General features: G+C 40.4%; 1 pseudogene; it reads right to left on the reverse strand.

Moving 5' to 3' along the window:
* LOC138160776 (zinc finger protein 850-like) overlaps nucleotides 1-27,288 on the reverse strand; it is a 47,626-nt pseudogene that overhangs the window by 6,844 nt on the left and 13,494 nt on the right.

Below are 27,288 nucleotides of genomic sequence, written 5' to 3' on the forward strand. Positions count from 1 at the left end.
TTCTCTGAGCCAGGAGAAGGCTCAGAGAATGTAAACAACCTTATTGACTCACTGGTCAATCAAGAAGTATCTACTGAAAAACAAGCCTCCCACCCCAGGCTCCAGGTGCACTTTAGCCTAGGGGCAGGGAAGATCTTTAAATTTATATTCCCATCACACTAAGCCCCTGGAGATGTGAGGCTGCAAGCAGGGGCTGCTCTGCCCTGGGGACCAGAAAGGAAGAAGATGCTGCTCTGAGCTGACTCCCCTGAACAGCCTGGGCAGGTTTTTGTTCAGGGCTGAAGCACTGTGGGAGAGGGGAGCTCCTAGACTGCTGACAGTAATAATCTCCAGAATCCTCAGGCTCCAGGCTACTGATGGTGAGAGTGAAATCTGTCCCAGACCCACTGCCACTGAAGCGGGCAGGCACTCCAGAAGCCAGGTTGGTAGCCCCGTAGATGAGGAGCCTGGGGGCTTGGCCTGGTTTCTGTTGGTACCAGTTTAAGAGTTCATGTATAAACATCATTTCCCTAAAGGATACGCTGTCACTGGTCTTACACCTGATTGTGACCCTCTCTCCTGGAGATCTGGACAAGGCATCTGGAGACTGGGTCAGCACAATGGCCCCACTGGAATCTAGGAAGAAAAAAGAATTAGATCAACACAGAAATGTTTGAATGGTCATGTTAAAATATAAGAAGACACTTTTGTGTAGAGCAATGAATTCCCAAAAAGCTGACAATCAATTGTATGTGTTATTGATGCATGACATGTTTTCCTATAGACCTCACAGCTGTTTTTTACTTTTACTTTATATTTTGCCTGCCAGCCCATCTGCCCTTGTTCTCCTTAAGCTTTCTCACCCACTGAATAGAAGGAATCAAGTTTTCTTTTGTTTTGTTTTGTTTTCCAGGGAAAACCTCTACTCCTGAGGCTCCTTCTCTGATCTGCTGTGTCTTACCCTGAGCCCAGAGCACCAAGAGCCAGAGGAGCTGACAGGGGGAAATCATCCTGGTCCTTGGAAATGTGTAGACAGAGCACCCTGAGCTCTGAGACAAGCAGGAAGACAAGGACTTTATACCCTGGGCAGAGCCTGTGAGAGCTTCCTTGGGTCTCCATATGCAAAAAAGCCCCAGGTCTGGTATGAGCCTGATCTCAGGGCCCTGTCACCCAGAGTAGGTGATACCACCTAAGGCTGGTCCTGGGGGACATGGCTTCCTCTTTTGTGTCTCCAAATCTGGCACCTCAAGACCATAGAGAAGTTTGTGTTTAGTGTCTGACACAGGAATGGTTGCAACTGGTTGTGGATAAATGAGGAAAGGCTTCTGGCTGTGCCCCAGGACAAGATTCCCTGTAAACAGGAGAGAAGTCCAAGCCATGGGAAGGTGGCAGAGATGCCAGGAGCTCAGGGGCCCTCTCCTGCCTCTGCTCATGCACCTGCCCCAACACCTCCCCCTCCTGGAGAAGGTATGAGGTCAAGGAGGCAGTGAGGAGTGTCTAGCCAAGGCTGGACAGCCCTTTAGACAGGGTCCTCAAGAAATTCCTAGTTGAGTGGATCCTGGCAATCCCTAGGAGAGGTCACTGGAGTTATCCTGGCCATGGGGGCAGACCAACATTATGCCTGCTCTGGTCCCCATATTCCCATCCCAGACACACATAAAAAGGAAAAACTATAGGCCTGTAGCTATGATCTAAAAAGTAGGACAGAGACTGTTCTTAAGGTGCTAATATGTTGGTGGTGGATACATTATAACATTAACAATTAACAATTAAACAACATTATTAATAATAATAAGAGCTACCATTTATTCAACACCTATCTCATTCCATCCTCGTAATTGTACTAGGAGGTAGGTTCTCTGAGCTGGTAGCACCGATATAAGGTAATATTCCCATTTTACAGATGAGGAGGCTGAGACAAAAAGCAATTAAGCGACATATTCATAGTAGAACAGCTAGCAAATGAAGGAGGTAGGCCCAGAACTCTATCCCTTGTGCTCCCTAGCTGTCAGGGTTCTGCAGATAAAGACATAGATCTCTCTCTATCTATCTATTCATCCATCCATCTCTCTCTGTTTCTGGCTCTCTCTGTCTCTGTCTGTCTGTCTGTCTCTTTCTTTCCCCTATGCAGGCTGAGTTAGGTGTGGTTCCCAATCAAAATCTTTTCCCAAGCAGCCTGGTAAGGTCAAGCTGAGATTTGTCCAGGGCTTAGAGGAAATCCTAAAAAATCTAGAGTACAGTCCCATTTCTTTGTTTGGATAAATGTTTGTGCCCAATTTGAAGTTTTGACAGTGAAGGTCTCTATCTCAGAATCAAACAAAAAATAGAGAGGTTCATGGGAAGTAAAACAGATCATTTTACTATATAAAAGGGACTAGTTTTTCCACAAACAAAAACTATTCAGCTAAAATTAGAAGAAAAGTAGATAACTGGGGAGAAATATTTAAAGTAGTTTCTCTATTAAAGGTCTATTTGTAATATATAGGGAGTTGAGTAAAATTTATAAGAATATTACAATTTTTAAGAATAAATTTAATAATAAAAACAACCATTTCTCAATTGCTAAATACTCAAGGGATAGGAACAGTCAGTTTTCAGAGGAAAAAATCAAAGCTATTAAGAATTACATGAAAAAATGTTCTAAATAATTAATAACTCAATCAACGCAAATTAAAACCACTCTGAGAGGGGGTAGCTAGGTGGTGCAGTGAATAAAGCACCAGCCCTGGAATCAGGAGGATCTGAGTTCAAATGTGAACTCAGACACTTAACACTTGCTAGCTGTGTGACCTTGGGCAGGTCACTTAATCCCAATTGCCCTGCCTTTCCCCCTCCAAAAAGCAAAAAAAAAACAACAACAACAACAAAAACCTCACTCTGAGGTCCATATGTCACATCCAACAGTTTGGCTAACATAACAAAAAAGGAATATGATGAATGATGGAGATGTGGGAATATAGGTATACTAATGCACTGTTGGTGGAGCTTTACACTAGTTCAACCATTCTGGAGATCAATTTGGTACCATGGCCCAAGAAGCAATTAAACTGTACCATGTCCAATTAAGAAGGCTCAGGATGTGCGTGAAAGGAACACTCGGCACTTCAAAAGATCCAATATAGTTTATTTAGAATATAGGGGAATGGGAAGGAAACCAGAGATAACAGAGTAAAAGGTTTGGGAATAGTAAAATAAGAGCAGATATTATTAATATATATATTATATATAATATTATAATATTGATATATTAATATATTATAATATTATATAATATATATATATTTTACAATCATCACCAATGTGGGGAAGCACCAACACCTGAACACACAAGCTGGGGAATCTGGGGTACAGCCAGCAGGGTCCTGCTTGGGAGGGTCCCAGGCAGGACGTCTCCTCCATGGGTGAGATTCCAATTTGGGGTCTGAATCTTACAGTTTAAGTAGTGCTGAGAACAAAGAAGGCATACTGCCAGGTGTTTTTAGCAAGCATTGTATCTTGTGTGAGGCCTGAGATGGAGGCCAGTCCCTCCAAGGGCCCCCCAAGAGCTATGTTTCCTTGGAATGGCTAGATCCAGGAGTTGGGCGGTTATCATATCTCTTCTCAAGGACTTGGCTGGGGTCCCAGGGAAAGAACAGCCCTCACGTTCTCAGGATCCTCTGTTCCCAAACAATAATAGAATAATAATAATAGAAAGGTTATATTGAGTTGGGGCCTTGGTTTATATAATCTTTATTTTTTTCTAAAAACAATTGGGGTTAAGTAACTTGCCCAAGGTTACATGGCAATTTTTTTTGTGTGGGTGTTAAGTATCTGAGGCTGGAACTGATCCCGGGTACTCCCGACACCGGGCCGGCACTCCTACTCATTGCGCCACCTAGCCACCCTGGTTTATATAATCTTATTCCTCACAGAGGGGCTTCCCTTGCCCCTTCATACCACCAGCTGATTGGTTAGTTGGGGAGAATCCCCAGTCCCCTTCAAAGCCACCTTGCCATCTGGACCAGTGGGCATGACCTGGAGATTTACACCCTTTTTTTTTTTTTAAGCAATTGGGGTTAAGTAACTTGCTCAAGGTTACACGGCAAGTTATTTTGTGTAGGTGCCAAGTATATGAAGCCAGAACTGATCCCAGCTCTCCCCAAGCTGGGGCCGGCACTCTTACTCACTGCACCACCTGGCCACCCCTACCCTTTCTTTTCTGAAACTTCTACATCAGGGCACCTTTGTATGGATAGACAGATGTTTCACCCGGCCCAGGATTTCAGGCAGTCCCAGACATGCTTCAACATACTGACTATGCTGCCCCTATTTCCTCTCCTTACCTTGAGGACTTATGTGTCCCTTCCATTCCTCAGTTCTGGAATCTCAGTAACTGCTTTATTTACTCCTCCCACTTAGACTATGACAGAGATAGCTAGGACCATGGCCCTAAAACACCTGGGAATGGCAGGGCCCTCCATATCATTAGTCTCACTTCTACTCCGGATCCCACTGCCCTCACCCAGGGAAATTCACATTGGCAGCTGTTTTTGAGGGCACGACAGCCCTCAGCACGCCTGCTAAAGAGCCAGAGAAGAAAGTGCTCCCTGGCACTGGCAGATGGTTCAGCATCACACAGAGTAACAGCTTTATCGATGGAAACAACAGTAGAGATGCATTACCACCTGCTGTGACACCGCACCCACTGGATAGACCATGGGACCTTGACATGGACTTCTAGTTAAACCTTCTCACATGTGCTATCTCCCGTGTCAGTATGTGAACTTCCTGAGAGCATGAAATGTCTGGCTTTTCCTTTTGTATCCGCAGCACTTAACATAGTGCTTTTCTCTTACTAAGCACTTAATAACATGTTTTCCTAATTCCTTCATAATAAAATCCACTTTGCCACTATTCCTAAGTGTGTCAATCTGCTCCCCAATACCATTCCAAAAGCTTTCCAAACCAAGGTGCTCCTCCTGAGTCACCGCTCTCCTGTGAGTGCTGTCTTCCTATTTTTGGATGTAAGCTCCTTGAGGGCATGGACTCTCTTTGCATTCATATTTTTATTTCTAATACTACACAGTGTTGTTTGGCACAAAGTAAACACTTAATAAGGGTAGCTAGATGGCACATTGCATAGACTACTGGCCCTAGAGTCAAGAAGACCTGAGTTTAAATCTGACTTCAGATACTTACTGTGTGACCCTGGGCAAGTCACTTAACACTGATTGCTTCAGTTTCCTCACCTGTAAAAAGAGCTGTAGGAGGCCAGGTAGCACAGCGAGTAAGAGCACTGGCCCCAGAGTCAGGATGACCTGGGATCAAAGCCAGGCTCAGACACTTAGAACCCACCCAGAAACACCTGGCCATGTAACCTTGAGCCAGTTACTTAACCCCAATTGCTTAGGGGCAGCCAGGTGGCACAGTGAGTAGGAGCACCAGCCCCAGAGTTGGGATGACCTGGGATCAAATCTGGACTCAGATACAATGATAGTTCCTAATTCCTGGAGCAACCTGTAAATAATCGAGGGGGCCTCTGAGGGCTTAACCCAGCCCAACTCTCCTAGAGAAGCCCTTATTGATGCATCATCATTTGGTTGAGCAGTTGGAGGTAAGTGGCAATGCAGAACATTGCAAAGTTATCAACACAGCCTTCCATGTATCTTTTTTAGAAAAACTAACAATATATGAAAAAAACGCTCAAATCACTATTGATAAAAGAAATGTAAGTCAAACAACTCTGAGGTAAAAACATCACACCTATGAGATTGGCTAATATGACAAAACAGGAAAATGATAAATATTTTTTTATTTTTAAAATTTTTTTTATTAATTTGTCTGTTTACTTTTAGTTTACAAGATTCAATTCCACAATTCCTTGAGTTTCAAATTCTGTCCCCCTCTCTCCCCTCCCCCCCACCACTGGCAGCATACAACCAGGTATAGGATCTGTAAATACTTTCTCATTAGACATTAGTCAGGTTATAAAGACAGATTGTATCAGATGGAATGAAAAATAGTAAAGAGGAAATAAAACCAAAAGATAAAAAGAAAAAGATCAGGTAGTTTGCTTCAATCTGGATTCATACTCAGTTCTTTCTAATTCTTTCTCTGGATGTAGACATCTCTCTCCATCATGAGTCTTTTGGGATTGACTTATATCACTGCATTGCTTAGAAGAGTCCAGACTATCAAAGTTGGTCATCACACATACATTGTGTCTGTAATTGTGTACAAGTTTCTTCTGGTTCTACTCTTCTCACTCAGCATCAGTTCATATAAGCCTCTCCAGGTAAATATGAAGTCCATCTGCTCCTCCTTTCTTATAGTACAATAGTATTCCATAACATGCATATACCACAACTTGTTTGGCCATTCCCCAATTGATGGGCACCCTCTTAATTTCCAATTCTTTGCTAGCACAAAAAGAGCTGCTATAAATATGTTTGTACATATGTGTCTTCCTCCCACTTCTATGATCTCTTTCAGATATAAAACTAGAAATGGTATTGCTGGGTCAAAGGGTATGAAATTATTTATAGCCCTATGGGCATAATTCCATATTGCTCTCCAGAAAGGTTGGATCAGTTCACAACTCCACCAGTAATGCATTCGTGTTCCAATTTGCCCGCATCCTCTCCAGCATTTGTCATTTTCCTGTTTTGTCATCTTACCCAATCTGACTGGTGAGATGTGGTACCTCAAGAGTTGTTTTGATTTGCATTTCTCTAATCAATAGTGATTTAGAGCATTTCTTCATGTGCTTATAGATATCTTTAATTTCTTTCTCTGAAAACTGCCTCTTCTTATCCTTTGACCATTTATCAATTGGGGAATGACTTGTATTCTTATATATTTGACTCAATTCTCTGTATATTTTAGAAATGAGTCCTTTGTCAGAGACATAGGTTGTAAAGATTCTTTCCCAATTTCCCACCTTCCTCTTAATCTTGGTTACATTGGCTTTGTTTGTACAGAAGCTTTTCAATTTCATGTAATCAAAATTATCCATTTTGCATTTTATAATGCTCTCTAATTCTTTTTTAGTCATAAAGTCTTTCCCTCTCCACAAATCTGATAGGTAAACTATTCCTTGTTTTCCAAGATTGCTTACAGTATCAACCTTTATACCTAGATCATGCACCCATTTAGACTTGATTTGGTGTTAGATAATGGTCTATGGCCAGTTTCTGCCATACTATATTCCAGTTTTCCCAGCAGTTTTTGTCAGATAGTGAGTTCTTATCCCCAAAACTGGGGTCTTTGGGTTTATCAAACAATAGGTTATTATAGTCATTGACTGCTGAATCTCTTGTGCCTAATCTATTCCATTGATCCCCTCCTCTACTCCTCAGCCAGTACCAAGTAGTTTTGATGACTGCTGCTTTTATAATACAGATTGAAATCTGGTATAGCTAGTCCACCTTCCCTAGCATTTCTTTTCATTAATTCCCTTGATAGGAGAGCTTTGCATTCCACTCACCCTGGGCCCTCTGACTGGAGTAGAGACACTGTGAAGTCTGTGCAAAAGATGAATCAGATCTCCTCTTTACGGCAAATATAAGGGAATGTCACTTCTTTGGGATTGCATTAGCCTCTACAGATTTGGTTTGTTTATATGCATGTACTTTGTATAATTCTGTCTTCTTCTAGCTCTGTTGACTTCCTAGATTCCCAAGGAGCCATTGTGCTGAACCAGTCTCCAGCCTCCTTGTGCATATCTCCAGGGGAGGGAAGGAGGGAAGGAGGGAAGGAAGGGAAAAGGGAGCGGGAACATCAGGACCAGTGAGAGTCTAAATCATATGGATGGTGATACCTAGCCCAGTCCCAAGTGCCTGATGTCCTGGGCTTCCAGGTTACAGAATAGAATACCTGTCCAGTTCAGTGACCATCGGTCTAGAACTGATTTCATTCTTACAATCAGCAGGATGATGCCTGAGGATGCAAGATATTACCAATGTGTGCAGAGACATAATTGACCACCCATGATATTCCACCATTTTACAAAAACTTTTCTAGACCATGTAGCTGCTTTTGATCAAGGGAGCAGGTGCTTAGATCATGAGGAATCACATACAGATACAGAGAATTCATTTTCTCCCTGACTCTGTTTGTATTTGTATTTTCTGTTTGTATTTTCTCTGATGTTCAGGGTGCTGATTTTTCTGTGGCTGTGGCTGTGGCTGTGGCTGAGATGTCAATTCCATTAGATATTATAGGGTATACACACACACACACACACACACTTTAAGGCCAGAAGCTTTTTTTGTTCTGTAAAGCAGTATAAGCCTTTGGGGAGTCTTAATACATGGCATAAAGAACAGGAGAAGCTGAGCCAGGGAGATCATTCTGACCCCCTAAGACTTTCAGAAAGAGACTTCTGAGCCCACATTTAGACAGAAAGCTACAGAAAGGCATTTATATCTCAGACTGTGTTCAAGGTCTCTTGACAATAATAAGCAAAACAGCCACATCCAGATTGTTCAGGACAGACTCAATAAGTATGGCAACATGTGTTAAGTCACCCCAAGTATGTATTTAAAGCTGTGACCTCATGGTACTCTCATTCCCTCCATGACCTCATCAGATACACATGTTTTGTATCTCTGATGTTAAAACTCAGCATGAGGGGCAGCTAGATGGTACAGTGAATAGAGCACCGGCTCTGGAGTCAGGAAGGATCTGACTTCAAATCCAGTCACAGACACTTGACACTTACTGGCTGTGTGACCTTGTGTAAGTCACTTAACCCCAATTGCCTTGCCCCCTCCTCCAAACAAAAAGAAAAGAAAAAGATTCAATATGAGACTGAGAGTTGGCAAACAAGGAAGGCTTCTCTGTCACCCCACAATTGACTAAATGGTTCTGGGTCAACAGAAGAGTTTATCAAAGGGATCCATGTGTGGCAGATGGGAAAAGGGATACATTGTTGTGGGGATTTTAAAAAATAGTGTAAAGTAACAAGATTTGACTGAAGGAAAAATAGATTGAACTGTTATAGCCATGAATGTTAATGAAATAAACCCCATCATTACAGTGAAAAGATTTGCAGAACAAGATAAGCATGGCATTTCTACCCATGGCCTGAGACAAAGAAGGACGCAATGTCCGGTTATAAAATTGGCTCTTCAATTTCACCATTTGGAGAGTCCCATCTCTTTTCATGCACTAGCAGCCTCTGGGTCTGTGTTTCTTTCTCCAGCCTATCTGGGGATGACAGGGCTCCCATACTCCCAGCAGTGCTCCCTAAAATCAACTCCCCAGGGGTGGCCAGGTAGCACAGCAAGTAAGAACACTGGTCCCAGTGTCGGGATGACCTGGGGATCGAATCCCAGGCTCAGATACTTAGCACCACACCCAGAAATAACTGGCCATGTAACCTTGAGCAAGTTACTTAACCCCAATTGCTTTAAAAAAAAATCAGCTCCCCACACTTGGAATCTTCTCTACAGCTCATAATCCTAGGGATTTGTCCTTTAGCACTCAGAGGATAAGTAGCTGTCCAGGAACATGGCCAGCATGGGACAGAATTCGCACAGTCCTGAGTCTCTTGATTCTCTGTCCATTTTTCCGTGTTGCCTCATCTCATCACATATATTTCCATCATTGTAACTATGTCCATATCATCTACCTTTATCAGCTTTATGATCTATATCATGTCTCTCTCTATCTACCTGTACTGGGAGGGGAAATGGGTACAGAGAGATACTGAAATTTAATGCTGACTCAGAGCTGCATTGTTCCCTGCCTGGCTTACCCATCAGTGTTGGGGGAGGCTCTGTTGAGGAAGGAGACACCAAGTCAGTAGCTTTTTGCATGATGGGTTCTTTATTATGTGCCCATACCTGCAAATTAATCACTTTCTGGCTACCTTGGAAAGAACTGAGAAGCCAGAGCTCACCCTCTCCGGCTGAGGTGGACCTCTCTGAATTGCTTAAAGTTACCTATAAAAGCTAGACCCACCTTAAAGCAATTGCTGATCTTCAGTGGTCAGCTTGTCACCACATTACTGCCTTGAAAACCTTAAAAAAAAAAAGCTCATGGGGCAGCTAGGTGGCACAGTGAATAGAGCACTAGCACTGGTGTCAGGAGGACCTGACTTCAAATCCAGCCTCAGACAATCAACACTTACAAGCTGTATGACCTTGGGCAAGTCACTTAACCCCAATTGCCCTGCCTTACTCCTCCAAAAAGAAAAAAAAAACTCATTTTAATTCTCTTTGTCCTGGATTTTGCCTCATTGATCGAGGTGAAAGTCCAAATGAAGCATTTCTTTCAACAGAAAAAAGAGGGAGGCCTGAAGATCTCTAAGCCTATTTTTGGAAACATGGGTCTGAGCCCACCAAGGATATTTGGGGAAAGACTCTCAGCACTGGAGTCTGGAAAGGCTAAGGGTCTGTTCTCCTCTCTAATTAGCCTCATGACTTTGATGAGACCATTTGACCTCTCTGATTTGGCCAAATGATGAGAAAAATAATTCAGGGAGAATCAAGGAATCTCTGAGTTAGAAGGACTTGTTGAAGGTATGAAATCTAACCCTCTCCCTGACTCATGACTGAATCCATGAGATTTATTGAGGATCAGAAGAACTAAAGCACAGAAAAAAGCTAGGGCACCAAATAAACAGAAACTGTGATCACTGTCCCTCTTCCACAGGGCGTCAGATTGATATTCATTAAATCTGATCATGTGACTTTCTCAAAAATCTCCACCACCTTCCTGTTGATTCTAGGCTCAAATGCAAAAGCCCCAAGCTGGTATTTAATATTCTCCATAATTTGGACCCCTCCAGGAAGCAAAAAATTGTGAAACAATTTTTACGACTAAAGTCTCTGATAAAGGTCTCATTGCTAAAATATACAGAGAACTGAGTCAAATTTATAAGAATACAAGTCATTTCCCAAATGATAAATGGTCAAAGGATATGAACAGGCAGTTTTCAGAGGATAAAATTAAAGATATTTATAATCATATGAAAAAAAGCTCTAAATTACTATTGATAAGAGAAATGAAAATCAAAACAACTCTGAGGTGCCACATCTCACCAGTCAGATTGACTAACATGACAAAACAGGAAAAACATAAATGCTGGCAAAGGTATGGGAAAATGGGAACACTGATACCCTGTTGGTGGAGTTGTGAGTTGATGCAATCATTCTGGAGAGCAATTTGGAACTATGCCCAAAGGGCTACAAACAAAGTTCATACCCTTTGACCCAGCAATACCACTTCTAGGGCTATATCCTAAAGAGATCATAGAATTGGAAAAAGTCCCAAAAGTAAAAAATATTTATATCAGTTCTTTCTGTAGTGGCAAAGAATTGGAAATCAAGGATATGCCTATCAATTGGGGAATGGCTAAACAAGTTGTGGTATATTATTGTGCTATAAGAAATGAAGAACAGACAGACTTTATAATAACCTAGAGAGACATAAACTGATGCTGAGTGAGAGGAGCAGAACAGGGAAACTTTTTACACATTTACAGACACATCATATGTGTGACGACTAACTTTGATAGACTGGGCCCCTCACAGCAATGCAAGTTTATAAGACAACTGCAAAAGACTCATGATGGAAAGGGATATCCACATCCAGAGAAAGAACTAGAGTCTGAATGCAGATTGAAGCAAACTACTTGCTCTCTCTTTTTTCTGTTTTGCTCCTTCTTTCTCATTGTTCACTTCATTGGTTATAATTCTTTACAACTTGACTAATGCATAATGTGAAGGCATTTGTAGAACCTCTATTGGATTGCATGCCACCATGGAGAGGGAGGGAGGAGGAAAAGAAGGGGGAGAAAATTTGGAACTCAAGGGATTGTGGAACTGAATGTTGCAAACTAAAAGTAAATAAACAAATTTAATTTTAAAAATAATTAATTTATTTTATTTTAAAAAGGCCAAGGTCTCCCACTGCATCTGGAGCCATCTCTAGTCATCCTGATCTTTAACTTGCCACTGAACCCAGCTGGCTCTAGAAGAGACAGTGAGGCTGGTGTAGCAGCAAGCACCTCAGCATCCCCAGGGTGGCTGCCAACACAGTTTCTTGGATCTGCTTTGATAAAGGACAGCAATTCAAAATGGGTTAACAATCTTACCTTAATCAATCAAACATATATTGTTTACCTAGTTCAAGGGGAAAATGTCAGCACCCTGAACTTCAGAGTATACAGAGGTTACAAGCATAAGTTACAAGAACATTTCAACAGACAGGCTTCCAAACTGTCCAACCATAACATACATCCATATTTAATCCTGGTTACCAGAGAGGGAAGCATCAACATCTGGGTTTTCAAAGCCAGGGGGCTCTCAACAATGGCTGCCCAGAGTCTCAATTGGTCAAATCACACAACACTTCTCAAAGTGAGCCCCCAAACAAAGCCTCACAACAGAGTTTATATAGCCTTCTCCTAGCTCAGAGAATGTAACAACCTTCTTGACCCACTGCCCAATCACAAAGTATCTCCTGAGAAACAAGCCTCCCACCACAGAATCCAGGTGCACTTAAGCCTAGAGGCAAGGAAGATGTTAAAAATTTACATTCCCATAACAGCTGGTGACTTTGCACAGACCTGCCTCACTGAAATCCAATTCACTTGAAAGTCAAGAAGTTACCTTCCTGATGTCATTCGTCCTCTTTGAGAACAAAGGATAAAAACAATCTGTGACTAAGAGATGAACAATGGTGCCCTCTGCTGGCCAAAGGGAGGAAGGACAGGAGGCATTCTTCATGTTCCTCATCCTTTTTCCAAGATCCAGCAACAAGGATTTTAGAGCTAGAATGTGTAGGTGTTTTCACTGTTATATTTAGAGCCCTCGGGGCAACCCTTATCATGGGAAAGGAGAGCGAGTAGATTCGGCAGCTAAATTTGTTACTGGCTTCCTGGCTCTTTGGTCCCTCAAAATGGACCCTACTCAGACAATTATCATCTTTAAAAGTCCCTGAAATGTTCTCTGACACTTCCTGCTACAAATATGGGACATCCCAATTTCCAGGATTAAAGACATTTTTCTCATGTGAAATGAAAGTCATAGCACATAAGTAACATTAAAAATAAATGCAAAATATTTTATGGATTGGGATTATGGAGCTGGGAGGGACTAGATGGGGAAAATCAAGAAAGGCATCAAGTTGGAAGTGATCCTTGAACCAAGCTTTGAAGAAGTCTATGCATTCTAAGATCAATGGTGAGAAGACTATGTGTTCCTTCCATGGGGCACAGCCTGTGCAAACATATAGAGACAATAAATACAACGTAATTTGAAGAACAAAAAGAAAACCAATTTGACCTGTCTGGAGAGTGTATGAAGGGGAATACTGTGCTTCTACTGGTCAAGAAAAGTAGGATGAAACTAGAGAGCAGTGTTATTGTTTAGTTGTTTCAATCATGTTCCATTCCCTATGACTCCAGTTTTAGGTTTTCTTGGCAAAGATATTGGGGTGATTTGCCATTTCCTTCTCCAGTTTTTTTTTTAACTGAGACAAACAGGGATAAGTGATGGGTCACACAGCAAGTACGTGCCTGAGGTAAGATTTGAACTCAAGAAGATGACTCTTCCTGAATCCAAGCCCAGTGCTCTATCCGCTGCACCATGTAGCTAGCCCAGAGTCAGATGGTAAAAGGCTTTAAAGGACAAACAGAAGAGCTTGTATTTCATCCCAGAGGCAGTAGGGAGCTATTGAATCTTACTGAGAAGCAGAAGGGTATGGTCAGATTAGTGTTTGTCGAATATCACTTTCAGCATTTAGCAATGTTGACCATCCTTTTCTCCTAGGACTCTGAAATACTGTCATGACCTTGATTCTGTTCTGTCTCCCATCCAGGAACTCTGGAGCCAGGAAGCCAATGAGAAGACCTTAGAAGATGAGCCTATTCTTTCTACTTTCTGGTGAAAAGGACAACCCTGAGACCCCTAAGTGTACAAAGTAAAATGTCTACATAGTCTTGATTCTCAATTAAATGGATGTCACTGGGGCTTCATTTTATAAGAGAACCCTTCTGCCACAAGTAATAATGTTAGCACATTAGAGAAACAAGGAGCAGCAAAAGGCTATGCACCACCATCTTTGTCATGAATATATTACTTGGGGCTAAGAAATACACACACACGTTCACACAAGTGGGCTGGATCCTCCAGTGTGGTTTGTCTCCTAGATGCAAGCACTAACAAAAAACAAACCAGGGCTTAGATAATTGCCAATATCTTTAGCCCTCTCCAGCTAACGAGGAAAATGCCTGTGGACACTGGCTTGTAGGATGTGCCCAGGCTTTTTAAAAACAAATTTGAACTTGGTCAATTAGCCATTCATTTTGTTGACTGGTTTGGGGGCTAAAAACAAAAAATGAGTTTCCATCTCTCAGGGACACATTCTATAAATTATCCTATCACATGCAGGTACAAGGGAGCATTTTCACTGTATATGGGGTATGAATCAAAATATAGTATACATGAACATACATGTGCCCACACTCACATATATTTTTATATACACATATAAAAATATCCTATACATATATGTATATATTTTCATATATAAATATATATTTAATATATTAACTTTATAAATATATATTTAATATATAAAATTTAAAATATAAATATTTTTATATACACATATAAAAATATCATATATATATATAATCCTATATATATATATATATATATATATTCCCTTCAACTGTCCTCATACTGAGAAAATTCATATGAGTTACAATTATTGTTTTTCCATGTAGGGATGTAAATAGTTCAACTTTAATAAGTTCCTTATGATTTCTTTTTTTCCTGTTTACCTTCTCATGCTTCTCTTGCTTCTTGTATTTGAAGTCAAATTTTCTGTTCACCTCTGGTTTTTTCATCAAGAATGCTTGAAAGGCCTGTATTTCATTGACTGACTATATTTTCCCCTATAACATTATACTCAGTTTTTCTGGGTAGGTGATTCTTGGTTTTAGTCCTAGCGCCTTTGACCTCCAGAATATCATATCCCAAGCCTCTCTATCCCTTAATGGAGAAGCTGCTAGGTCTTGTGTTATTCTGATTGTGTTTCCACAATACTCAAATTGTTTCTTCGTGACTGCTTGCAGTATTTACTCCTTGACCTGGGAACTCTAGAACTCGGTTGTAATATTCCTAGAAGTTATATTTTGGGGATCTTTTTCAAGAGGTAATCAGTGAATTCTTTCCATTTCTATTTTGCCTTCTGGTTCTAGAATATCACGGCAATTTTGCTTCATAATATCTTGAAAGATGGTGTATGGGCTCTTTTTGATCATGGCTTTCAGGTAGTCCAATAATTTTTAAATTATCTCTCCTGGATCTATTTTCCAGGTCAGGGGTTTTCCCACTGAGATATTTCACATTGCTTTCTATTCTTTCATTTGTTTGGATATGTTTTGTAGTATCTTGATTTCTCATAAAGTCATTAGCTTCCAATTGCTCCAATCTAATTTTGAGGAGTTATTCTCTTCAGTGAGTTTTTGAAATTTCCATCTGGTAAATTCAGCTTTTTAAGGCATTCTTCTCCTCACTAGCTTTTTGGGCTTCTTTTGCCATTTGAGTTAGTTTATTTTTTAAGGTGTTATTTTCTTCAGTGTATTTTGGGGACTCTTTTAGTAGGCTGTTGACTCGCTTTTCATGATTTTCTTGCATCATTCTCATTTCTCTTCCCAATGTTTCATCCACTTCTCTTACTTGATTTTCAAAATCCTTCTTGAGCTCCTCCACGGCCTGTAATCAGTTCATATTTTTCTTGGAGGCTTTTGGTGCAGGAGTTCTGACAACTGTCTTCTTCCCACTCTATGCCTTGATTCTTTTTGTCCCCCAAAAAGGATTGTATGGTCTGTGTGTGCTTCCTCTGTTTGCATATATTGCCAGCCAATTATTTGACTTTTGAGCTTTTTTACCATGGTAGAACTTTGCCTACAGAATGGAGAGAGCTTTGTCCCAAATTGCTGGTATTTTCACAGCTGCCAGACCTATTAGGAGGGTGCCCTCTCTATAGCCACCTGCAATGCCAAGCAAAGGCAACTTCCAAGGTTCAGAATCCCAGCATAGTAGCTCTCCATTTTATTCAGTGACAAATTAAGAACAGAGAAAATCAAAATACAGCATCCACCAAGGGTAATTCAATAATTTCCAAGTACTACTCCACCCCTGGAAAGTACATTCATTTAGTCAATCACAAAGTCCCTTTTCTCAAATGGAGATTAGTTTCCAATCATAAACAAAGTACATTCATTTGATCAGTCACAGAGCACAAAAAAGTAAAAAATTTCCCATTCCTGGATCACAACTGAATTACAATTACCATCAGTTAACACCAAGTACCTTCACAGAAGGGGCAGTAGAAAGCACAAAGATCATCTACACCCAAGCTACAACAAAGTTAAGATATCATCACAAAATTTAGTGCCCAAAGAGAGGTCCTTTTTTTCATCTTGACCCGAGGCAAGTTCTCAGCAATCTCTTTTCCTGGGAGACAAAGCTTAACAAGGCCACAAGATTCATTGCCAGTGTCCTCATTAATTCATTCTCTGCCTGCAGACCAGTCTTAGGGCCCCTAAAAATATCAGCAAGACCCTCTTCCAGAATTTATGTAAACACACAACAAGAAAATCCTTTTTCAGGGCTTCTGAACCAACACCAAGGTTCTAGGACCTCTGTAACAACAGCACTGTCCTTCACCAGATGACAAATCTGGCAAAACAACATCAAAACAAGTACTAGCATCACAACCATGTCTCCTCAGTCCTTGGCAGCTTCTGGTGCCAGCTCTCAAGAGTCCTGGGCAGCTCGAACTGGCCCTCAGCAATCCCGTGTCTCTCTGCCTCCACAATGCTACTTCCAAAAGTTCTTCTGCCTCTCTCTCTCTCTGCTTGTGCCTCTCTAAATCCATGGCACCAGCTCCTCCCAGTTCAGCCCTCTCTTTTCACGTCAACAAGTTCACCCCACAAGTGGAATTCACAAGCTCTGGGTTTTAACACTCAACCAGAAAAATAAGCCAATACAGGGGAATCTTTAAATTCCATTACTATTTACACCCCCAAAAGCTCTGGCTCACTGGCCACGCACCACCACCCAAGACTGCATTCCAGATCTAAGCAGGTTAAAGCAAAAGCAATTGCCCTCTGAATGGTCACTTGATTCCCCTACTGCAGACCAGGAGTTCCTGAGGCAGACATGTGGGGGCTGCACAGCCAGCACGCCTCTGCTGCCTCTCATCCTGGGAGCAGGGGCCGGATCATTCTCTTCAATGCCTCCCTGTTCCAACAGAGTTCCACACAGACCTTTTACTATGTCTTTGGTGTTTAGAGATTGAGTAGTCGGAAACTGCCACAGCTACTAGTGATTCACTGTCCTGAAGACTTCTCTGGCCACCACTGGTCAGGGTCTCCCTGGGGCCAGAACCACACAGTTTACATGGGACTGCACTCAGCTCCCATCTCAGTGTGATAAATTCTTCCTGTTTACCTGCCAGGCTGCCTTAAGTGGTGATTTGTTTTTCTCTGTCACTTTGTGGGTTCTGTAGCTCTAAAGTTTGTTTAGAGTCATTTTTTAATATGTATAGGAAGTGATTGGAGCAGTAGCTCATGCCAAGTTTGTGCTTCTACTCTGCCATGTTGGCTCGCTACCTGTTGTGAGATTTTATTACAACACCTTTTTGACTAAGGAACTTCATGATCTAGGAATTCTGTATACCACCTTAGGAATTTATGTTACTCAAGGACACTTAGTTTAATGAATTGAAATTTTAAACATTTGTTTTTGTTTTTGCTCTAAGGTGAAAAAGAAAGATATCATTTAAAACTTTCCAATTAATTTTCTTCATAAAGGTTTAGTGATTATTCCTCTTAACATCAGGATAAATTCAAACTGTTTTTAAGGAAAAGAAAATACTTTAAGAAGAGGTGTTTTGAAAAATCTGGTGTTATATATTTTTTGAAGATCTTCTAAATATCCAAAATAAGTTATTGTTAAATTAATGTAAGAAGTTACAAAGCAGAAGAGATCTTGCTGTATTAATCTGAATTTGTAGTTATTTCATGGCTTAAGCAAAAGTTAACATTTATAGGTGAATGTATAGGTAAAAGATTTAGATTCCTGAAGTAACTCATTCTTCCAGACTGAGTATAATTAGAGAAAAATAAACAAGGACATAACTCCTGTCTGTGGGATTAGCCATTAACCTCTTTGCTTTCTTTAAGCTAGGATTCTAGTACAGAACAGTTATGTTAGTAAAAGAATAATAACTTATGCTCTGTCTTGATTTATGGTTAAAAAATGTAAAGGAAAGCTGAATATTATGGAAAACAGGTTTGAGAGATTTGGAAAGATAAAGGATTAGAAATATGGAAGGAAGATAAGAAGGTTTGGGGACAAGTGGGGGTTCTTCCATTTGTCTCTAGAGAGCAGTTCTGGATACCTTTGTGTCAGTTTTAGATGGTTAAGTATGTTGAGAGAGTGTGAGGAAGTATTTTAGGAAGGCAGATAGATTTGTAAATTGATTTTATAATTAACAACTCGACCAAATTATAGATGGCCCTATCTGAGGGATACCAGTCTATATTTATTTGCTATTTAAAACTTTTGGGGACTGCAGTTTATTACTGTTTTAAGTTCTGATAACAGGAATAGTTGTCATAAAAGCATATAATGGAGTGGCATGGGCAGCAGGCTGAAAACTACTAACAGTGGATGTCTGTGCTTAGGAAAAGTTTTGAAGACAACCTTGGACACTACCTAGGTGAGATCTTCTCTGACTCTAATTCCCAACTATGCTTTTCCTTTCTGAAAAAGAAAATTCACTACCTAATTATTCCTGAGGCCTGCTTTCAGCACCTAGTGGCTACATGATTGCCTATCAGATGTGACTCATGCCTGGAATCAAACAGAACTAAGGAAGTTCTGTCCTTCTATTAAGCTATATGACTTTGCACGTCTTTTTCTTTTATACCAAATTTATTAAGAAGTTTTATTCATTATAGATGCAAAAATTCTAAATAAAATACTAGCAAAAAGACTACAGCAACTTATCTCAAGAATAATACACTTTGATCAGGTAGGATTTATTCCATGAATGTAAGGATGGTTTAATATTAGGAAAACCATCAGTATAATTGATCATATCAACAATAAAACTAGCAGAAACCACATGATCACCTCAATAGATGCAAAAGACTTTTGACAAAATACAACATCCATTCCTATTAAAAACATAAGAAAGTATAGGAATAAATGGAGCCTTCCTTAAAATAATAGGTAGCATCTATTTAAAGCTATCAGAAAGCATTATTTGTAATGGGGAGAAGCTAGAAGATCAGGGGTGAAACAAGGGTGTCCACTATCACCCCTCTTATTCAATCTGGTACTAGAAATGTTAGCAGTAGCAATTAGAGAAGAAAAAGAAATCAAAGGAATCAAATTAGGCAAAGAGATCAAGCTATAACTCTTTGCAGATGATATGATGACATACTTAGAGAATCCTAGAGAATCAAGTAAAAAACTAACTTGAGACAATAAATAAATTTGGCAAAGTTTCAGGATATAAAATAAACCCACATAAATCCTCGGCATTCCTATATATTTCCAATGAAATTCAACAGCAAGAGATAGAAAGAGAAATCCCATTTAAAATTACTGTAGACATGTGTCAGCAATGCCATATTCACAATGCCTATGGAAATTATAGATATGCTGATATAATTATCCATCACAAAATACATCATGCTTGCCATATGGGGGAATAAGCTAGAAAATTTATTAAGATACCAAAAGACTGAGTCCCAAAACCAGAAAGTGAAAGCCATCAGAGTAGTTTATGACATTGGCACAGGTAGATAAAGTAGAAAGCACCCACATTCTCAAGCCTTTAAAACAGAACAGGCTACCTCAGGCAAAGGTCCTCCTCTCCCCACTCACAGCAACCACCCAGAGTCCAGGGAGCGCGCTCCCAGCAGCTCCGGCCCCTGGAAGTCCTCAGCAGGAGTCCTTAGCAGAAATTCTGGCTGACTCAAAAAGGGCCCTCACAGCCACTGCTAGCCACCGCAGGAACTCTAGCTTGGCTTCCGCTTCCTCTTGCTCCACCCCTTCCTGCCACGTCAGCAAGTCCAATGGGGCATGGAAGATCTTTAAATCCCATAACCCTTACAAGACACTATAAAATATTTGGGAATCTACCTGCCAAAACAAACCCAGGACCTATATGACCACAACTACAAAACACTTTTCACACAAATAAAGTCAGATCTAACTAATTGGAAAAATATCAATTGCTCATGGCTGGGTCGAGCTAATATAATAAAAATGACAATTTTGCCTAAATTAAATTATATATTTAGTGCCATACCAATTAATTTACCAAAAGGTGATGTTTAAATGGATATTGGGAATAGGTCACTGGGAAACAAGGAATTTGATGTTAACATTGGCAATAATGATTCTGTTAATTTGTGTGGTTCATGTGTAAGTTTTCTTGGTTATCTTGGTGACATGTAATCTCCCTTACCAAAACTAATACATTTTGAGCTGCCTAGTACTTTAATCTGTCACTGATGATGTAATTATGCTATTTTGTAAACTGTGAGGAAGACTTTATTGTATTGTTTGAGCCTTGCCCTGTGTGGCTAGAAAACTCATCTATTTCTTATACTGTTTGAAGCTAGCCTTGCATGGCTGGGAAAATCAACCATTTCTATGTGCCTTTGATGACAAATCATATCTTTCTGGGAGCCCCTGTCTAGTCTGTCTGACTATTCCAACTTGTGGATATGAACTCTGGGCATCTAAAGATTGCCCCTGCTCATAAGTGGACATCTGAGTCAAGGGATTTGAAAAAGACGACATGAGAGGCAATCATGGGAAACCATGAGTCCAGACCAGGCCTGCACAAGAACTGCTCCCTCCCTGTGTCCTCTTAACATGGCCAGAACTGGTTCTTTATCTTTCTGCAGCTTTAGCCTGTTTTTACTTGGTTGTTCTGTATTCCCATTGTGCTCTCTACCTTGATCCCCCTTGCAGTCTGCTCCTCTTGTTTTTTATTACAATTGCCTTGCCATGGTTGCCCATCTCTGGGGATGTCCAACTATTCAACTATTATCCTGAGTGCCCACTATTTCAGAAAGTGATTGGGGAAAACCTGCATTTACCTAGATAAGGATTTTGGGGACACCCCCCCCCCTGCCAAGGAGAGGTTTCTTCATACCTTCTTTGGTCAAGAAATGAAATCTTAAAATGTTTGTTCCTGACCAAAAGAGTGGAAATGATAAACATTAAATATCATATTTTGGGCCAAAGTCTGAATTAATCAGACTGCTTTCCCTTGCTTTAAAAATGTCTTTTCCTGTGTCGGCAACTTTTGAGACAAGATAAGACTGGAGGTGTGAGTTCCCTTACCAAACAGATATCCTGAGACCATAAATTGTAAATGAACCCTGCTCCATTTGTCGTCAATTTGTATTTTCTCGCATACAGATGGAAACAAATGGAGATCATAAATCTGTATGACATGATTACCCTGAAATGGGATGTTTCTAAATGTATAGAAGTCTTCTGATTCTTCTGTTCATCACTCAGGACTCAGCTCCTGGCTCCTTGTACAAGTCTGCTAGCTTTAGGGGAATAAATACTGTAACTGTATATTTACTATTTGTCTGTCTCCTTTAAATACTTTTAAATAGGTCAAAAATATTATCATGGTGTCAAAGGGCATACAGTTGAGTGAGTTTAGGGGTACCAAGTTCCCAAACGTATTACAGAATGTTGTCCTTTCATTTCAAGGTTGTGTGAATCTTTGTGCCAAGGGTGTTTCTTTTATACAACATGGCAAGTTCTGATTTCTAATACATTCTGCTATCCCCCGGTTTTTACAGAATTCATCCCACATAGATATTATTAGGAGTATATACTTATATTGTCTTCTTGATATGCTCTGATCTTTCCTCTTTGCTCCTATCTCAATCCTTAGAAACAAAAAGTAGGTGGAGGAAGGGAATGGGCTCAACACTATTAAATGATCATTGAAATGGAATGCTTCCCACTCCTCAGTCCATTTATTCTTCCATCAATGCCAGTCCCAGATGACTGACTGGAACACTATCTTGAAAGTCCCTTATCCTCTTATCTCCCCTATTTGAAGCCTCCACCCTAGTACAAAGTTATTTTCCACCATGAGGCAGCCAGGTGACACAAAGGACAGAGGACTATTCCTGGAGCCAAGAAGAGTTGGGTTCAAAGCCAGACAGACACTTTCTACCTGGGTGACACTGGGCAAGGCACGATACCTCTCCTTGCCTCAGTTTCCTTATCTGTAAAGCAATGATAATAACATCCTTTCCCTGAGGATCAAGGAAGATAATAGTTGTAAACTGCATGGAACATACAAGTCACTCTACGAATATTAGCTGTTATTACTGTAAATTTTACTATTTCTTCCTTCGCCTTAAACTATTATCTTCTCTCCTGGTATTCAATTATTTCCTTTTTGAGTTTAATGTTGTCTTTTTGTTGCTGTTTGTCCTTCATTCTCCAAGAGGCCTACGACATCAGGAAGCTGAAGGCAAGACTTGCAAGTGAATTGGATTTAAATGAGGCAGGGCTGTGCAAACTTACCAGCCTCACACTCTCCATGACACATCTGGATCCAGGGACCAGATGTAGATCAGGATGACTGGACTTGGACCATCATGCAGTAGGGGTCCTTGGTCTTTTTAAGGTAAGGTCTTTAATAGCTCTCAGCTTAACTGAGGCAATGCCCATTCAGTGGCAAAGGCTAAAAAAGAAAAGAGGCAGAGAATGGCCTTTTTACCTAGTCAAAATAATCAGTCTGGGAGGGGGCTCAGGGTTATAATATTCATTCTCATTAATTTTTAACCAATCAGAGTTGACTTATGCCTGTTGGTAACAACTACTTATCTAAGGGTATATAAAACTGTTAAACTTCTATGATTTATCTTTGGTTTACAAGAGACAGCTAAATGACTGTTCCTTTATTAATTATTCACTAGACACAATTAATTAAATGATTACCTAGAAATTATGTATCTTGGATTTTGTTTTCAACAGATTTGTATAGTAAGGTGAACAGTGTACATAAAGGGTTTTATCACATTAGGTTTCTCTTCAGTGTGGATTCTCTCATGTGCAGCAAGACTGGAGCTTTCTGTGAAAGCCTTTTCCATATTTATCACATTCATAAGATGTGAATTCGCTGATGGATAGCAAGATCAGAGTTCATTCTAAAAGCCTTTCCACAGTGATGACATTCATAAGGTTTCTCACTAGTGTGGATTCTCTGATGTTGAGTGAGATGAGAGTTCATTCTAAAAGCCTTACCACATTGATTACATTCATAAGGTTTCTCTCCAGTGTGGATTCTCTGATGTTGAGTGAGATGAGAGTTCCTTCTAAAAGCCTTACCACATTGATTACATTTATAAGATTTCTCTCCAGTGTGGATTCTCTGATGTTGAGTGAGATTAGAGTTCCTTCTAAAAGCCTTACCACATTGATTACATTCATAAGATTTCTCTCCAGTGTGGATTCTCAGATGTGCAACAAGACTACAATTCAATCTAAAATCCTTTCCACATTGATTACATTCATAAGGTTTCTCTCCAGTGTGGATTCTCTGATGTGCAACAAGACTATTGCTCAATCTAAAAGCCTTTCCACATTGATTACATTCATAAGGTTTTTCTGCAGTGTGGATTCTCTGATGTGCAACAAGACTATTGCTCAATCTAAAAGCCTTTCCACATTGATTACATTCATAAGGTTTTTCTGCAGTGTGGATTCTCTGATGTGCAACAAGACTATAGTTCAATCTAAAAGCCTTTCCACATTGATTACATTCATAAGGGTTCTCTCCAATGTGGATTTTCTGATGTCGAGTGAGATGAGAGTTCCTTCTAAAAGCCTTACCACATTGATTACATTCATAAGGGTTCTCTCCATTGTGGATTCTCTGATGTACAACAAGATTATAGCTCAATCTAAAAGCATTTCCACATTGATTACATTCATAAGGTTTCTCTCCATTGTGGATTCTCTGATGTACGACAAGACTATAGCTCAATCTAAAGGCCTTTCCACATTGATTACATTCATAAGGTTTCTCACCAGTGTGGATTCTCTGATGTTCAGTGAGATAAGAGTTCCTTCTAAAAGCCTTTCCACATTGATTACATTCAAAAGGTTTCTCACCAGTGTGGATTCTCTGATGTTCAATGAGAAAAGAGTTCCTCCTAAAAGCCTTTCCACACTGATTACATTCAAAAGATTTCTCTCCAGTGTGGATTCTCTGATGTTCAGTAAAGTTACAGCCAGAAGAAAAAGCCTTTCCATATTGATTACATTCATAAGGTTTCTTGCCAGTGGGGGTGCTTTCATGCTGAGTAAGGCTGGAGCTTTCTCTGAAAGTCTTTCTGCATTTATCACTTTTATAAGGTTTCTCTCCACTGTGGATGCTCTGATGTACAGCAAGACTGCAGCTGCAACTCCAAGCCTTCCCACAATGATTACACTCATAAGGTTTCTTGTCACTGTCAATACTGTGATGAATAATGAACGTTGAGTCTTCACCACATTCATGACACTCATGTGGTTTCTCTCCAGTATGAATTTTTTTGTGGTAATTCAGGGATGATTGTTGACTCAAGTCTTTCCCAAAATGATGACAAGCATAAAGTTTCTCTCCTGTGTGGATTCTGTGAAATACAGCACAGATTTGTCTCCCTGTGAAGTCACAAGGACCATCACTTATGAAGATTTCCTGGTGAGTTTCTTTCACAGAAATGCTTAGCTTTTCAGTAGTCTCTTTCCTTTCAGGTCTAATCTCTCCTTCTGCAAGAAACAAACAATAAGACATATATAGAGACACATGTACACACAGATAGAATTATCATCCCTTCCCTCCATTGTGAGTAAGTAAACTAATTGATGCATACCCTACTTCCCCAGGCTAAGAGAAAAGTCTTTAAAGTTAAATGGACAACATTAATCATTTCAAACTGCCATTAGCCCACATCTTCAGGACAGCTTGTCTTACAAAGAGCTTCACACACAATCACATCACATCTTCACAAACACCTGTGACACTGGCAGACCCAGCATTCTCAAGTCAGGCCATGACCTCAGAATGGCTGAGGGAGCTGAGTCCCAGCAGCTGAGACCAGAACTCCAACCCTAAAAGTGGACATGTTCTATCCATGGAACTAGATGGCCTTTCTCGATTGTATTTACCTTTGTCTTGTTTTGTTTTTTAGAAAAAATATTTTATTATTGGATGTTGACCTCTTTTCTGTCTCTCTTTGGGATTTCCTGCTCTCTGAGACACAATCTGAAATAAGGCCAATCAATAACCCTACAATGGGGCTTTAAGTTCAAGGGAAAAGAAGAGCCAATCAATGTGGAAAACTTCACTGTTGGCCTTATTTTAAGAAATGGCCACAGCAACCACAACCTTCAACAACCACCACCATGATCAGTCAGCAGCAATCACCATTGGGTCAGAGCCTCCACCAGCTAGAAGATTAAGACCCACTAAAGGCCAAGGTGATAGTTTGCTTTTATTAGCAATAAAACATTTTTTTTAAATTAAAATACGTAAGTTTTTGAGACATAATAGTGTTCTACATGTAACAGACAATAGTATATTATAGAAATAACTTTTATATTCACTGAGGTACTAAAAATTCAAGGGACTCCCTTGATATTCATGCTACTACAGAGCTCTGCAATTGAACCTACAATGTCTTGGGGGTATGCCTGGAATTCTCATTCTTGTTTTGATTTTGACTCTGTCCTCCCTGATTCTACTCTCCCTCTTAAACTGTTACCAGCCTCACTCCTTGAGTTCCCTTATATCCCACTGAACTAGATTATACACTCTCCTTCCCTTTGCTCCTACTTAGATACTACTGAATGGAGAGGGAAAGGAAATCACAAAAGCAGGCTGCCTGGGTCCCCTACAAATTGAGGATTCATAATCTCAGTGTGGAACCCACTGTGGGAAGGCTATCCTTTGACATCTTCCTGACTCCACTGGGGTAGCTAGGTGATGAAATGGATGAGAGTACTGGTTTGGAAGACTCAAGATCAGCCCCAGCCTCAGACACTTACTAGCTGTGTCACCCTGGGCAAGTCACTTAGACCTCCTGTCTTTGCTTTCCTCATCTGTAAAATGAGCCTGAAAAGGAAATGGCAAATCACTCCAGGATCTTTGCCAAGAAAACCTCAAAAGGGACCATAAAGATTCAGAAATGACTAAAAACCACCTAACTGACTGCCTTTCTCATTCACCAGGGCAGTTTTTCCAATTCTTTTTATTCTTTCCCAACTGTCCCTTATTGCTTGCTCCCGTTGTCCAGCCCTACAAACCTTCTCAGCACCAAAAGGTGCCTTCTATTTGTTGACTGAAAAAATTATCTCCTCATGTCCCATACATTAAAGGCCTTTTTCTCCTTTTTGATTCACTACAAGATGAAATTGTCCTCCTGCTGGACAATGCAAACTCCGTTCCATGTGTAAATCATCCCATTCTAGGACGGTGTCTTCCTCAGCACACTGCCTCTCCAGCATCCCCTATTTCACTACTTTCTAGTCTCTCCCATACTGATGACTCCTTCCCTACTGCCACAAATAAAACCCTTTCTCTCTAATCCTCAAAACAGTCACCTGATTGATTCAATTGGACATATTTTCCATTATCATTCTTCCTTTCATGGCTAAACAGCTGGAAAAACTCATTTACAACTGGCATCTCCAATTCCTTTCCTCTCCTTTCTCTGAAATTCTCTGCAGTCCACGCTCCTGATTTCATTGTTCAACTGAAATTCCTCTCTCCAACACTACCAAAAATCTCAGAGTTGCTAAATCCACTGGTCATTTCTTCATCCTGATCCTTCTTGCCTTCTCTGAAGTCTGTGAGAGTCAATCACCTGTCTCCTCCCTCCCCTCTCTTCCTCTGTTTTAGTGACACTCCTGTCGTAATTCCCCAAACCCAAATCATTCTTTATTCCCCAACCAACCTTCCCATATTCCTACTTTCCTAATGTTTTCCAAGGCATCCTCCCAATACAGACTCACAAATAAGACATCATGCACTCCTTACTCGCACATTCAATCTGCAGCAAAGTCCTGTGATACCACCTAGGTTACATCTCTCCCATATATCCCCTTCTCCCCCAACACAGATGCTACCTCAGTTCAGGCCCCAAACACCTCACATATGAGGTAATGCTAGAACCTGCCACTGGCTCCATTTGCCTCAAGTCTCCCCCCACTCCAGTCATTCCTCCACCCACTTATCAAAGACCATCTTCCTAAA

This window comes from Petaurus breviceps, unplaced genomic scaffold (genome assembly GCF_028583685.1).
Source record: "Petaurus breviceps papuanus isolate PSGF00001 unplaced genomic scaffold, PetGlider_PUasm1.0 182, whole genome shotgun sequence".
Taxonomy (NCBI): Eukaryota; Metazoa; Chordata; class Mammalia; order Diprotodontia; family Petauridae; genus Petaurus; species Petaurus breviceps.